Consider the following 7596-nt stretch of genomic DNA (forward strand, 5'->3'; position numbering starts at 1 on the left):
ATACACGTACAATGATGAAAATACATAGGGTATGTAGGGAAATTGCTAAAAAAACGGCAGGTATTAAATTATTTCTTAGTATTGTGAAATAACGGTGCCTAGAATTTTTTTTCTAAAAGATATATATATTTATCAACTGTAATAGCTATCCAACGATATAAAGAAATCACTTGACAACGGGGCTCGTTAACCCGTCATGCTCTCCTAAAGTGGGAAAACTTACCATTTTTGGGGGGTCTTTTCCAGTAACGTTAAACTTTACTTCGGCGACGTCACATATCTTTACATGTTCATACGGTTGTGAATGAAACGCTAGACTTGCTATGACACTTGTTACATATGTAGTGCGTGTAACAAAATAAGTCATGGAAAGCCTTTGGACACAGTTTTTTTCTTTAGTTTCAGTTTCAAATGAATTTTAAAAATGTTGGACTAGGGAATCAAAATACTGAAAGGGCAGAAAAACAAAGTTTTTCATGAAGAAGGCGATTTAGCAATACATGTAGCGCTGTCTAACCATCTAACCCTTTTACTTCAGATAACTATATTTTACGAAAACATTTTCTGCATATTCATTTATTTAATAACACGTATTTATATCGAAATAAGATCTCTTTAAAATGAAAATAAAATGGACACATGATCGTTGCGTTTTTGTCATTCATTCCCTGTCAAAAAATGAAGCGATTGATCGAATAATTCTCTTGTTTTTTCCGCGTTGATAGGCTAATCTCAAATACAATAGTTCTTATTCAGATGACGCAATTTCCTTCACCATAGGCTTTGGAATTACATCAGACGGAACAGATGAGAATGTTTCACTTTTGATATTAATATCACTGTTCTGCATAAACGAATTTATGGTAATTTTAAAAGTGAAAGTGTGATTTTCAAATCATTTTTTCGGGATATCGATACTTTCTATAAGCAGTTGTAAGGATTTTACGTCCCCGATTGCATCATGAGCATCATATGAAATGCCTAATAAATCGGCTAGTAACACCACCTGACTGAAACTTTTCTTTTCAATTTTTCGATTTACTAAAAACTCTTTCATAAGTGGAAGAGTATCTATAAATCCTACACACTTTTCCTCAAAACTTTCTAAAAACCCATTCTCCTCTAAGGCTCTAACGAGGATTTTTGAGGAAAACGCTCTACCATTGTGCGCCAGTAATATTATATTATACGGTAACCAAGACACAAAATCCATAAAGTTGTCACGTTTTGGATCTGTGATCATTATTTCGCCATTTTTGAACAACATATTCCCGGTTTTTGTAAAACCCGTTACATTAGATGCGGATGGGGAAATTTTCTTTTGAGGTACTATATATTTATTAAAAACTGTCTTCTGATGAATGGCAGCTAATTGTACAACATCACATTCCAACCCTAAAAGACAATATTGAACAAATTGGTGAATAGCAATACATTTGTATTAATACATGTAACCGTAATTTATATTCAATTATAAATAATGTCTATAAAAGGTATAACAGGGATAGCCTGTTTCAACTTTAATTTACGATGCCTTAAAAGGGACATATATGAAAAGAATGCATGCAAAAACGATACACCATATTACATTTTTTTTTGCAAATTATAATATTTTCGCGTGCAAAGTAATTATGATGTACTCAGATCATACATATATATGGTGTGCAGATATCATATTATGTTAAAATAATGTGCAAATGTAATACTAGTATGTAATTTGATTTGCACGCACTTATCAAGGCTTTGTTTTAATCTTTGAACGTTAAAATGAGAATTTTGTAACCTTTAGAATTAAAGATAGATAGCTATTTATTTGTTAGGTTTAAAGATTAAATTGAATTTACCAAATCCTGTAGTTTCAGAATAAAAAAATACGAAATTTTGATCTCCAATACATATATGGGTATCCATTATTTCCTGTACTGGATCCGGAATCTGAATGATATCATTTTGCGGAACGTCTCTAGTCGCTACACCACTGCTTTCTTTCTAGTCTTTCCTTTTTAGTTCCCGATAAACTGGAATTTTCTCTCTTAAACTTTCTCTTTTTGTCAAGTTTCATTGTTTTCTCTTTAGTAAATTTCTCATGTGAAAGGTTGTGTGCTTCATAGATCTTCAGGAAATGAATTTAAAGTATGTAATGTATTTATAACTTCTATAATTACCATTTTGAGTTGAGGGTGCAACCATTTGATTGAGGAGGGGAGTAGGATCAATTCTTTTTTCAGCCTTTCCTCTTTGAGAAAATATAGACCCTGGTCGTTTTTCAACATAAACAAGCCTTTTTATTTCAAACATCCCAATAAAAATATAATGGTAGCTTCATTATTACGAGATAGCTTGTCCACCGAATTCTTTCTAAATGTTGTTTTGAGAAAATATAGCGGATCTGATGAACAGTTTAGGTAATTAGGAAACTGTAGAAACATTTAGTGCACACAATTTGAAACCGGGTGTTGCGTATTACTGTTTCAGCGGTACAAAATGTGTAACAGGTACCCGTATATACATGTACTTCCCCAGTACCCAAATACTATTTGCCGATTTATTATTATTGTTACTACCTTTATTTTGGTTTATAGGTAAACAGTTGTTAAGGGTAATACATCATGCACCGTATTTATATTAGCATGGTTTATTTTATTGTGGTGCAGTCTACTTAACGCATACTCTGTATCCGGTCTATTATAGAACTGCAATTTTACCCAGAAATTTTGTACCTGCGGTATATAACATCTCCCTCCATTTTGCTGTATTACCGCTGCCGCTACTCTGTAGTTTAAAGATTCACTTCCACCAAAGTGTTTTGACTTCGAAGCTTTCAAAGCAATGCACTGATTGAGCGACTCATTTCTTTGAGAGCTTCCTAAGCTTGACAACTTGTCAGCTTTTTTTTGGCGTACTGCTCAAAAAGACAAGATAGATCTTTGACTAATGCTTCACCACGCAGATCTTTACCATATGGAAGGCACCTGTGTGTATAGCTTCCTAGATTCCGCTGTTAATTACACCATGTATCACAGCTAGAATGATCACCAAAACGAATGAGGTACAATCGAAATAATTGCTTTTTTCAAACCTTCTGGATTATTTGGATTTTGGGCTATTGCATAGTCAATATTTTTGTCAAGTAATTAATGGTAGTGGTCGATAAAGAACCTTTAAACTGTTCGTGTGAATAATACAAGTCACCTACGCTATTCTTATGGTTGTGATTTTTGTCCCCTTTCTTTTTTATTTCATAGGTAAGATTTTGCTTTAATTTTGAAATTTTTGTCGAGTCATAATCCATTACAATACATGAAATGCGACACCCAAGCTTCTCCAAATCTTTTAGCAATAGCAACAGCCAATGCTGATTCCATAGATTTAGCACTGCCTTGGTGGTTCTTACAACAGTCATGAAACCATCACCCATTTCATTCTCGTTGGAGCTCCTCGGGAATGTACTTACATGTACACTGCACTTTTACATATACATAATGTCTATATGTATAATGTAGAGTCCCCGAAACTTCATGTTACAGTAATGGGCAGCTAATTGGACTACCCCAACTCAACAGATTCAATGCCATGTATTTTGCAACAAAAAAGCTTGAAAGACAACCTCTAGCACTGAAGGAGTAATAAATAGACCATTCTATTAGGCCTAAGAAATGTTGTTTCCGGTCAACCTACCGACCCTCCTACCCCCTATCGAAACGTTTTTGATTTGTTATTTTGAAAACAAAATTATAAAGCCTGCCGATCGTCTTTCAGAAAAAAAGTAGAAAATAAAACCATAGATTTATTTTTTATCCTAAATGGAAAAAGAAAGGGAAATATTGGTTGTTTATATTTAGACACATGCCGTGAATGTGTTCTTGGTCGTGGATAATCCCTTTTGAGATTCGGCACGTGGATGAAATATTTTTGTTTTAACCACCACTTTGCATATTTGGCTCATTGTATTCTAAGTTTGGTGTCACTATGATTTATTCCATTTTAAACATTTCAAATAAAAATAAATCTCTACCTACTGACCCGACACAATTTTAGAATGATGATCGGAAACATAACATTATCTTTTCGGCTTGGAGATTTCTCATCAATTGAATGGCGTGCACCTTTAAGTTGACCTACCTTTCTGTCTTACGTGCACTTGGAGGTGTTGATTTTATCCCAAAAAGTATTTTGCTGGGTCAAAGATTCAGCAAATGCTGTAGGCTGTACAATATATAGCCTACAGATTACAAATTGGAACACTAGACCACGGATCGACATTAAATTACGTGATAATGCATTTAATGAATTTAATGAATGAATGTGGTCACATGACAACTAATTTCCCCGAGTACACCATGACCCACATTCACGGGTATGACTATGCCCGGAGACTGTGTAAACGCTTCAATGCTTTACATAGTCCGTGAGAGACCCCAATCCCCAAATGATAGCCAAGGGCGTTAAGATTCCCCTCTGCCCGTCATGTATTACAAATATCACATATGAATGCAAACAGGATCTAACAGTATTGGGTATATATGTTAGCACGAAAACGAAAATTAAAAAAAGTTTAGGAACAGTCAGCTGATGGTCGGCGTCACTCATATCGTGCAAATGATCGGCTAACTCTGTGTTACGAAAGATTTTTGGGGATTTTAGTGGCTTATTTCCACAAAGACAGTCGAATTATTAGCTCAAAGCAACGATGTCCTAGCTTTATAATGCATGAAATGAAGCGTGTGTCGAATATACGGAAAATGCTATCGTTTTCAACTTTATTTTTATAGTTTTATTTAACAAAGAAATGAAACACACATAACCACCAATGCGATTGAAAAAATGATAAACACCCCACTTAAAATTATTTTCTATATTGATGCGGCACTCAATAGCTGAACGTGTAAAACTGGAATATTCTAATATGCAGGTGTTCGAGGGACTATAGTTACATTTATATTTAGCAGATCTAGTATCTATCTTTAATACGTACATCACGCGAAATATTAGAAGATATATAGCCTAGCTGGCCGAGTGGTCTAGGGCGCTGGACTTTGTGCAGGCGTTGTTGCCATAGATGTCACAGCGGTACGAGTTCGAGTCCCGCGGAGAGAATGACAAAAAATTTGCATCGCAATATATATATATGATATGTATTAAATATAAATACTCAACTTTCTTAAAAGATATTTACGCAGTGTGTAAACTTAAATAAACCCCATTAAAGCAAAATTCTTTTAAGCTCTTGAGACGGACAGGGGTACATCGGGGTCCCAACTTATCATTTAATAGAAAAAAATGTTGAGTAATGTGTTGTTAATAGTACACAGATGTATTACATTGAAAACGTGTCAATTACTCTTAAAGGTAAATTATTCGCATCGAAATCATGTTTAACTAAGGTACAGAAACGCAATTATATAAAAAAATATAGAAGTCACCTTTTCATACCCCTTTTACTTGCATATTGAGCTCTCTTCTTAATATTGCTTTACAATATTGCTTTTGAGTGAGAGCATTGCGGGGGTACATACATTTCATCCATATTTTAAATTGCTACTGTGATTATTATATAAGGTTTCACTTACTTTTAATAGTTTCGTGAAAACGCTGTCGACTATAAGGTATTGAAATAATACAAAACTTCGCCATTAAAATAACCACTCTTGCGAGTACTGATCATGATAATATGCAAAAAATTGAGTGTATATTCTAAGCACGAAAACGGCAATTACACCACGTACAGGAACAGTCAGCTGATCGTCAGCGTCACCCATATCGCGCGTTTGATAGTTTAACACTGCGTTACGAAAGATTTTGGGGGATTTTTGTGGTTTATATCCACTAAGACAGTCAAATTATATCATCGAAGCTAGGTTGTCTTAGCTTTATAATAAACGAAATTAAGGGTGTAACTGATATCCGGAAAGTGCTATCGTTTTCAACTTTATTGTTATAATGTTATTTAACAAGTGGGAAGTTATTCACATTGATATTCGATATTATTATATAGATAGCGGAGTTTTATCGAATATTCTAAATGTAATAAATTTCCATATTTCACACTGCGAAGTAAATTCGGTAATTTCACTCTCGGACTTTCTCCCGCCAAAACGTTACCACTTCGATTTCAATCCGCCAACCACAGAATTTAAAATTCATGTTTAAAATATTGATAAAATATGACGAAAATAATATATAATACATAATAAATGGATAATCAATTGATTGTCGTACATAACCAAAACATGATCACTCGTGCCAAAAACGCTTGAGGATTTAACTCGTGCGCGGAACAAGTCCTGCACACTCGTTAAATCAAGGCGTTCCTCTGCACTCGTGATAACATTTTGGTTATTCACTGTTTCTAATTAATTATTATATAATTAAAATTAGGCAACAAAACATAGAATGACATCTTATGTTCCCAACTGAAAAATTAATCTGCTGGGTTTATTTGTACTTTGTGTGCGTCCTAGACCTATACAAGTATCAGTGGATATCAATCAACAAGTTAATGATAGTGAACATCGACTTTGCAGGAGCATTGCCCTGCTAATCTATGAGATTCTCAGACTTGATTTACAGAGGGACGTGTGATGCTTTTTACTGTGGCGTCGATTTTTTTTCCAAATATTTCTCCTCGTCTGTCTGTTCAGTCCTACCACTACTCTTTTCTTATACAGTACAATTTTTTTATAATCTTTAAGATTCATCTTCAATTTTGTTTAAACCTATAGAATAGTCATGAACTTTTTCCAGTTTTTGGATTAATAATCAAAATCACAAAACATAAAACAAAAACAAATATAAAACAATTCACGAGGTTTAAATTTTTCCGACATGGATGTTGATACTCTGTTAACAATTTTCAGAGTATTTCCTGGATGTTGATTAAAAGTTTTCCCAAGACATAATTTCAGTTTTCAGACTTGCTCTAAATATTTCGGTAAAAATCCAGTTCTATTGTATTTTTCATAAAAGTAATCAGAAATAGAAAAATACGAATTATCGTATCATCTACATACAAAAATGTAATTAAGGTCTTTCCCGTTTCAATGGGAAGACGTTCTTGTATTTCTTCTGACTATCATTATTCATTTTTTTTCTGCCGCCCAATTTCCCCGCTTCTCATTAAATCATATCGCGACACGATTTTGACCATCTTTTGCAATCTGAGATAAAACTTTGGAATTCACCCTGAGAGACGTGATCATTTGTCGTTCCAGAGTTATCTGCTACGTAGCAGAGAAAATAATTTTGGGAAAATTTCTGAAATTTAGATACAGGTTGGTCACCTAACTTTAAAACCGTAAGTCGTACAGACTTGGGACCTTCACAGTTGATCTTAGATGATATATTGTATGTCAAGGTCACTTTGAAATTTGACCTTGGTCTTGTTATGGGATGGACTCCGAAACCGTTACAGATAGAAGAAAATGATGGGCACATAAAATGTGTATCTAAATAAGATCTACATTCGGTATGAGAAAACTAAGCGTTTTGATGTAGCGTTTTGGTGTTAAAGCCCCAAAACAGGTATTTTTGGTGATTTTTTGCAGTTTTTCGCCAATATGTCACAAACCGTTACAGATAGAGGTCTACTGTAAATGA

At 34.1% G+C, this 7596-nt stretch overlaps 1 pseudogene; it reads right to left on the reverse strand.

The window, feature by feature from the left end:
• Positions 1-895: 895 nt before the first annotated feature.
• LOC148621315 (uncharacterized) lies at positions 896-5759 on the reverse strand (annotated as a pseudogene).
• Between the last annotated feature and the right edge of the window lie 1837 nt (positions 5760-7596).

This window comes from Perna viridis, chromosome 3, assembly GCF_037379345.1.
Source record: "Perna viridis isolate PV_CMFRI_1.1 ecotype Kerala chromosome 3, ASM3737934v1, whole genome shotgun sequence".
NCBI lineage: Eukaryota > Metazoa > Mollusca > Bivalvia > Mytilida > Mytilidae > Perna > Perna viridis.